This window comes from Salarias fasciatus, chromosome 23 (assembly GCF_902148845.1).
Source record: "Salarias fasciatus chromosome 23, fSalaFa1.1, whole genome shotgun sequence".
NCBI lineage: Eukaryota > Metazoa > Chordata > Actinopteri > Blenniiformes > Blenniidae > Salarias > Salarias fasciatus.
This window is the reverse complement of record NC_043766.1, coordinates 34,592,462-34,600,617: the sequence shown is the minus strand read 5'-3', so window position 1 is coordinate 34,600,617 and position 8,156 is coordinate 34,592,462. Positions and strand designations below refer to the sequence as shown.

At 44.3% G+C, this 8,156-nt stretch overlaps 1 long non-coding RNA gene across 1 annotated transcript; it reads right to left on the bottom strand.

The window, feature by feature from the left end:
• Nucleotides 1-2,928: 2,928 nt before the first annotated feature.
• Nucleotides 2,929-6,141, bottom strand: LOC115382252 (uncharacterized). The gene is made up of 5 exons (XR_003930511.1): nucleotides 4,951-6,141; nucleotides 4,370-4,626; nucleotides 3,739-4,174; nucleotides 3,390-3,573; nucleotides 2,929-3,258 (listed from the first exon to the last, which is right to left on the bottom strand). It is a non-coding gene; the product is annotated as an uncharacterized LOC115382252 (long non-coding RNA).
• Between the last annotated feature and the right edge of the window lie 2,015 nt (nucleotides 6,142-8,156).

The following is an 8,156-nucleotide window of genomic DNA, read 5'->3' as shown; positions in this document are numbered from 1 at the left end:
AGGAGCGTCCGGCATTTCTGCAGACGCCGTCAACATGGGTAGGTTTTCTTGCTGCTCTTTTTCTGAATGATACATTGTGAAATTACATGCTCTGATAATTCAGTTTTCATTTTACTTCGCAGGAATGATATTGTTGAATTATTTTAATGTTTTACTTTTCATCCATTTGAATCTTTTGTTTACATGCAACCATCATTATTCATGAATTCAAATCTCTCCTTTTTTTTGTACTCTTTGCTTTCAGAACCATGGCATCGAGCGGGCTGGGTCGAGGTTTGTATGTTTTTCTTTCTGTAAGACATTAAATTTGTTTAATGAGCTCAGATACAATTTAATTGTGATGTATGTTGACTATGTGGGTCAACAACAGGGTCAACTATAAAATCAGGCCTGCTTGACACATCTGCAGACCAGGAGTCCTTTCAATGCAGGATGGGGTGTCAGGTTCTGCGTCTCAGCTCTATAATGCCAGGTCGCCAGTGTTGGCATCAGCAGGTTGTGGAGTCCTGGAATGCTCACAGATTCCTGGTACTTTCATTTTCAGCGTCTGTTTTAGTGTGTCTATATCATGACAGTTTGAGGAAAAATAGGCTACGTTGACACTGCAGGCTGAAGTGACCCAAATCCGATTTTTTGCCCCTATGCGCCTGTATCGGATCTTTCCTGACAGTCTGAACGACACAGATCCGATTTTTTTCAAATGCGACCCAGGTCACTTGGATGTGGTCCTAATCCGATACGTATCTGATCTTTTGCCATGCGACTTCAGCTGAACGGCCAGGTCACCATTTATCCGACCTACACGTCACGATATAGGGCGCCGAAGACGTGTGTCTTACCGTGAGTGTTAAAAAAAAGGCGCTCGCAGACGCACATTAAGGGAGTTCTTGTCATCCGAAAATTATTATTGAACTCCGTATCATTAAGCCTCTCACATCACTGTCCACCACTCCTGGCTGCGTTTCTCTGTTGTACCACTGCCCCTCAAAAACTTGGCTCTCTTCCTTCTCATTCGCTAAATTCTGCAGCACCAGGACAACGGGGAGGAATAATAATAATAATATCCACACGCGCGCTCTCCCTCTCTCCTATCTCTCTCGCTCCCTCTCTCTCTCACACACACACACACACACACACACACACACAGAAGGAGCTCGGCGCGGATTAGAAGCGCAGCACTTAAATGATTGCTCACTATTCAATTGTAAGAATCGTGTTTGACCAGTTCTTAAATAAATCATCGACGCTTGAAAAGCTACAGATTCTGTATGTTGTTTGTGAGTTCCGCAAACAGTGAGCGCGCTGCTGCGTGACGTCGTTATGTCCTCTTCTGCGCATGCGGGACACTTTGGGTGGTATTCCGTTCAGACGGGAGATCACATACAAGTCGCATTTTATTGTAAATGTGAACGAACTCGCAAAAAAATTGGATTTCACAAAAAAAATCCGAATTGAGCATTAAGCCCTGCAGTGTGAACGTAGCCATAGTGACCAGTCACTGCAGATCTTGATCATGATGTACTGCTAATAGGCTGTTTCACTTGCTCTGTGCGACTCTTGTCCCGGTGTCCTTTTTGTAACCCAATGCAGGAAGAGGTTATCCCCAATGTTCTGGCCTCAGGTGGCTGTCCAGTCCAGGTTCTGAGAACTGCTGCCTTGTGCCTCTGTTGCAGCAGACTGGTACGATGCAGAGAGAAGCTCTTCCCTGACCAGGGTCTCAGGTTTGGAGTCGACCCTTTCACCACAGAAGAGCGACATCACTCCGCTGTTCGATGGCATCACCAATGACATCCAACGGCCTTTCTGGATGCTCTGCAGCACCTCATCCGTGTCAGCAGTGAATGAAGAGATCAGGGAACAGAAAAAAAGTGGAGAGAGTTTGTTCTCCCATTAAAGTTACTTTTTTTTTTTTTTTTTTGCAGCACAAGATTAAGATAAGGGTGTTCACGAATTAAGAAAGGAATCAAGAATCATATATGTAAAAAAGGCCCCCTTGTGGCGGCGATGAAGTGGATCTGGACTATCTCCCTCCTACTCGCTTCATCTGGACTCTCGTCCAATCCGAAGACAGTAAGCCCCACAGCACGTCAGTCCGTCGGAGCGTGCGCATGAAGCAGCACGCTGCAAGAACCTGGGAGTCATATGTGGCAGCTGTCCGTATTGGTGTGCGTCCTTTCAAGTAAGAGCTTGTTTCGCCTTTATTGGCTGTATCTGATGTTAGATGGTTTTGTTTGCTGTTCTGTACTGTTGAAGTTACATCTGTCACGGAGCTGTGCTTAAACATGTACATGTCGCCATTTAAGGGCTGTTTCGTACTTTATATCATGTCTAATGCTTTAGTAGCACCCTCGGCTCTTTTTAGAGGTGTTATGTTCGTAATATAGCTTAATTGGTGCTAGGCCGCAACCCTGCGCGCACACTGAGGTCACGTGACTCTGAGCCTGACGTGCAGCGCGCATCTTGATGCTATTCGTTTGACCAGCAGATGGCAGTGTCGGATAAGAAATAGCATTACTTTCTCCAACCTGTTGATGCAGTTTGTTAGACACTCAGGAAAGCCTATAATTAAGTTTTCAATACAGTTTGAGCATGTATATTCACAACAATCATTTATTAGACTTAAGTAATATATTGCTTTACTGTAGGCTACCGTGAATCTAATTGCTGTTTATTTGTACTGTGGCCTTATTTGCATTTGCGTTTTGTGGTTTCTGTTTGTCATTTTCCCATTTCAGAACCACACCTGTATTGTTTATCCACCTGATATCTAGCTGCTGCATAATAAATATTCAACCACAGAAGATGTCTGTCTGATTCTGACCGATCAGCCTACTGTGAGCTCTAAACCAGCAATCCAAAACATGTCATCTAGGAAGCCAGTTCCTTCCGCACAATATATTTAACCAACACCCAGGATATGAAATATCTACATGTATTCCATAACACTGCAAATAATGGCATTAGAAACATTCAACAATTAATTGCAACAATGAGATAAACTATGTACAATAACAAAATATGAACTCCAAAAACATGAAAGTGCATTGAAAAGGAGAGCAAAGGAGAAAACACATTAATTCACTGATTTGAAAAAGGCCAAGGCAGCATCGAGACCCCTCGCCTGGTGGACGTTTGACTCGAAGTCTGGGGTTCTGCACTTCAGGCAGTGGTCTGTGTTTATGAGCCACTGCCTCACACAGGCTCCACACCCCACCAGTGAGCCACAGCAGGTCACAAACATGGGCTCATCCATGATAGCTGTAAATGCAAACACAATTCTGATACAGAAAAATAAAATTTAAACAGTACATTGAAATTACACAAAGTGTACGTTAGCTGAAGGTTGTATCTTGCACTTCACAAGTCCCTGTTACTTATCTTCTACATACCTTTATAAACCAAGCAGGAGAAAGCTTCCATGCTGGCTGGACATCAGCTTCTCGAATTTTCCTCATGGCCATCTCAGATAGCTGATTGATGTTGTCTGAGATGCCATGAAGGCTCTCAGCAGCATTCTTCAGCTCATCGATTTTGTCGATGACATCCTGCAGACGGCTGTCTGGAGCCCTTCGACTTACATGTGGAAGCAAAAAAGAAGCAGCTGAAGACAGTGAAGGATCATAATCATTTAAGATTTCTGTGTGTGTAAGATTCTGTTACAATGTGTGCAGAAAACGCACACATTGTAAGTCACAACCTAAATGATACATTTTTCCTCCATGTCAAATCTAATGTTACCTTGTTCTGGCCCGCCGTCCACTCTGGAATTCTCGGAATTCACTGTCGAACAAGGCAAACACTTTCCGGGAATTCTGCTTCCAATAGTGGGAGCCTGAAGATTCAGAGAGAATGTGTATTAGTTTTCCATTTAAAAGCTCAAAAGAATTATAAATCGCTATTATATAATTCCCAGTTTGGATGTGTGATACGTACCAAAGAGTCCCAGATAACCTCTCATGCCTGAGAAAAAAAACCCAACTTACTTCTTGTTCCCTCGGAATCTATGATTTCATTACCCTGACTGTCAGTCAGAGTAATGTCCTCCTCACTCTCCAGAGCGTCTCTGACTTTGGAGCCAATCCCCTCAACAGTGGCCTCTGCTTCAGAGAAGCGTATGACCACTGTTCTGGAGGTTGCCAACCTCCCATTGACAGCCTCACCGATATGGATTGACCTGGGGATGAATGAATGGATGAATAGACACTTTATTACTTCCTGGGATATGAAATCATCCAGTAGTTCACAAATATATAACATTTCCAGCTAATAAACAATAATCAGTGATAAACAGTTATTTTCTGATTAGGGGAGGTTGAAGAATGAAATTTCACTTTAAGTCTCAATTACATAATCATATAGTAACCTTTACCTCTGCAGTGGTCTAGAAAAGCCAACGGGTCTTGATGTCCCCAATCCCGGTGCTCTTGAGCCCACTGAGGGGACAGACGGCGAGGGCATGGAGAAGGGGACAGGGGCCCTGTTGACTGGGGTCATGCTTGGCCCCTGGTCTCCGTGGACCTCATAATGGCCACGGTTCGTGAGGTTCATTGGGGGAAAATTCCCTGAGAGGTCAGGGAAAATGGCGGTGTTTGTGTCGTCAGTGATGAAGACACTGCCAGCACTAACCTGTATAATTGTATAAAGTGGAAGACTAATATAAATGATCTGTACAACACCAAGGTTTTATCAAGTTCAAATTCATCATAGCATCTTTGCTCCAATAACAGTGTTGATTACTATGACTGAGAGAAAAAAGTATTGGGTAGTGCATTATCAACAGTAGAAACAAAAAGTAGTTAAACACCAAAAACAGTACAGTGCGAAGTCCACGGAAAAATTATTGCCAATTATTGCTAGCTAACCTGGATTGATGCTAAATCTATTCATTAAATTCGTCTTCCATAAACACAATTCAAACTTTTTATATCATGTTATGTGGTGTTTTCTCACCTGAAAAATCCTGCAGACTTTGTCCACCGTCATGTCTTCCCCTCTAAGAGTGACTCTCCTCCCTCCACGAAATAACACATAGGACTCCGTCACGTTGTAATGTTCTCAGACAGAGAGATGGCGAAAGAGGCCGTGTGGAGGGTGGGGGGGCAGCTGGGTTGCTATAGACATAATATTGATGTCGATCACGTGGCGGGCTCAGCGTTTGAAGCTTACAGACAGACAGGCAGAAGGGGGCAGCACACACTCAATACTCTGACTTTTCAAACGAAGAAGAACGTCTTCCGGGTTTCCGTCAAAGCAAGCTTGAGAAAAAGAATTGGCCATATTTTATTTCCGACTTTAGTTTGATAAACGCATAATTAGAATCAGATGATAAGGCTCGTTTTCGTTTCCAACGAGAAACGGGAAACGGATTTTGTTTCCCATAATCAAATCGGGAAACGGAAGTGGGCTTGTTTCCAGATTTTGGATTTCCCAAAATAAAACGAAAATCGAATGGCCGAGAGGTACACGGACCCAGAGAATCGCCACACATGTCATCATCATAGAAAAACTATTTTCTCGCTAAAATCTGAGTTTCGTCATCCTGTGTGCGTGTGTGTGTGTGGTGTGTGTGTGTGTGTGTGTGTGTGTGTCTGTACTTCCCGCCGCTGACAGAGCTTCCCTCCCGGTCGGCTGGTGCAGTGCAGCTGGCCGTGAGGATCGGGGCTGAGGATCGGAGCGGCGAGTGCCTGTACAGGACTTTATAACAAAACAAACACTCAAGAGAGAAAAACATATTAGTATATTATCATATTTGTCTGTCAAACAGTGTGACTGGTGGACCTTCGTCTCCATTCTCTCACTAGTGCTGATATTTTCTCTGGATTGTTTTCTGTTCATGGTCCTTGGCTCCTCAGCAGTCTGATAAGGAGGAACCAGTGAAAGAACTGCTTTCCAGAGTTCACTTTGGAGGGTTTAAAATAGTGTGGAAATGCATGGGTTTCTCATGTTATGATCCCAATAAGTTGAACTCCATGTTCAGGTTGTTAAAAAAACAGACGCTTTGCGGGTTAACATTTGTCAAAAAAAAATAAATTAGACTGCCTTAAATATGAGGCAGCGTTGTCTTTTGTCTTTACCATAATCTTGAATAATCATCCTGAGGGTTTGTCCTCAGGGAACCATCCTCAAACCTGTCAATGGCTCAAACAGTGACCTCTGACCCTGCTGCTGGCAGTCTTGGAGAAATCAGTTTTCTCTCAAGCAGGCCTGAATCACATGCTTTACAGCAGGGTCGTCAATTAGCGGCCCGCGGGCCAAATGTGGCCCGACAAACCGTCCAATCCAGCCCGCGAGAGGATTCCAAAACGCGCACGCACAAACGCACGCATTACCCCGGGCCCTCGAGCGGACGCACGCACCCCTGTCGGAGTGCGATATCTGTCATTGTCCAAAAAGGTTCATTGGTCTTTCCAATTTATAATCCAAAAAACATCACGTGACTCTCTGAAGAAGACAGCTGACAGCTGCCGAAACCGTCAGGTAATAACAAAATACCTCCCTGGTCTTTGGAAAAGAACCTTTGTTTTTGGATATCTGTCATTGTGTTGCAATAGACAATCTTTGAAGGATGTGTTGTTTAGTTGTGGTTTCCGGTTTGTCACTGAAAAATAAAGAGGAGTGGCACCTCGTCTGGTGAACAGAGAGCGCAAGTGAGTGCGCCGCAAGGAGCTGAAGGCAGCATGTCACCGTGTGTATTTATTCTCCAGTAAGTTTGAGTGTAATGGTGTTTCCACCAGACGCGACGCAAATTTTTTGGGCGATTAGATTACATACAAAGTCAATGTAATGACGCGATTGTCGCTTAATCTTGAGCGGCGGACGGTGAGCGATGACGTGGCGGGCGGCCGGCGGCGAGCGTTTCCAGCGAAAAATCCGCGCCCCGTCAACTTGCACTGCCACTCGGCCCCGCCCACCACTCGCCGCGCGCCGCGCAGTGTTGCCAGGTGTACGATAATTATCGTATTTGTACGATAATTTTGCCCTCTGTACGATCAATATCCCAAAAAAGGCCAAATATACGATAATCTGACCATTCCGTGAAAGTGTGGTTGTAATTGGTTGTAATCAGCCTGTCGGATTTTTTTTGGTGAACCCTGAAGGCATCTCTTTCCATGTGACAAGTTTCAAGCCAATCGTGCTTTTCTAAATGTGAGCTGGCCTCAGAACAACGGTAATGATTGGCTGAGTAGTCCGCTGCGCCCGCCCCATGAGTGAGGAAAGGAAAAAAAAAAAATAGAAGAAGAAATGGAGCCGCTCCGCCGGCGGCTGAAAGCGCAGCTTCTCTGGCTCTGCAGCAGTCTCCATCCGGCTCAAACAAGTTTGTTCATGAACATCGAACGATGTTTATGTGTTTGCATGTGATAGCCTCCTGTACGTCCAGCTGCCTTGTTCTATGTGGTTTTTTTTTTCTGCACCAAATTACTAGATCGCTCAACAGAGTGGAGTGATTTGATCCCAAGCAGTGCTTTGTACATTTTGAAAATTGAGTAAAGGGACATTATGTGAAAATCAGCTTATTTTGCTTGACAAAAACTGATTCCGCCTACCGGAAATCACTTTCTGGCAAAAATCAAGTTTTGGCACGACACAGGCACTTTTAAGTTTGCATAAGTGCAGTTTTTGTTAATTTTCTGAACTGCTTTCTTTGTGAGGACAGAGACATGTTGTTTCACTGAAAATAAAATTTCAATACTTGAAGCCAGACCTTTATTTCCTTGTCAGTTATCATGAAAACTATTTACCTTTTAAACCTGGTGCTATGTCTATTTCCTGACATTGGGTGGCTCCAGGCCTCATGGTTTGGCTCATTAGTTCCCACCCGTCAGTGTTTATGGGGGACACACTCCGAACGCAACTGTGGAGCTGCTGATGAATCCATTCAGACGTTCTTTGGTCCGTTCCGTATTGGCGCAAAGCCGTGAGTGCCTGTTAGACGCTTTTCAGCACGAGAGTGACTATAGCGCATCATAGACTTTTTTAGTTTGATTATGACGGGTGTCGATAATGTTCCTCAAAATACGATAATTTTATATCTCTGGTACGATAATCCTACATTTCCCAGCTGGCAACACTGACCCGCCGCTTCATCACTCCACGCTTGTCGCTCGAGTTGAAATAATTGAACTTTTCAAGCGCGCCAGGACAGCCTATCAGCGTGG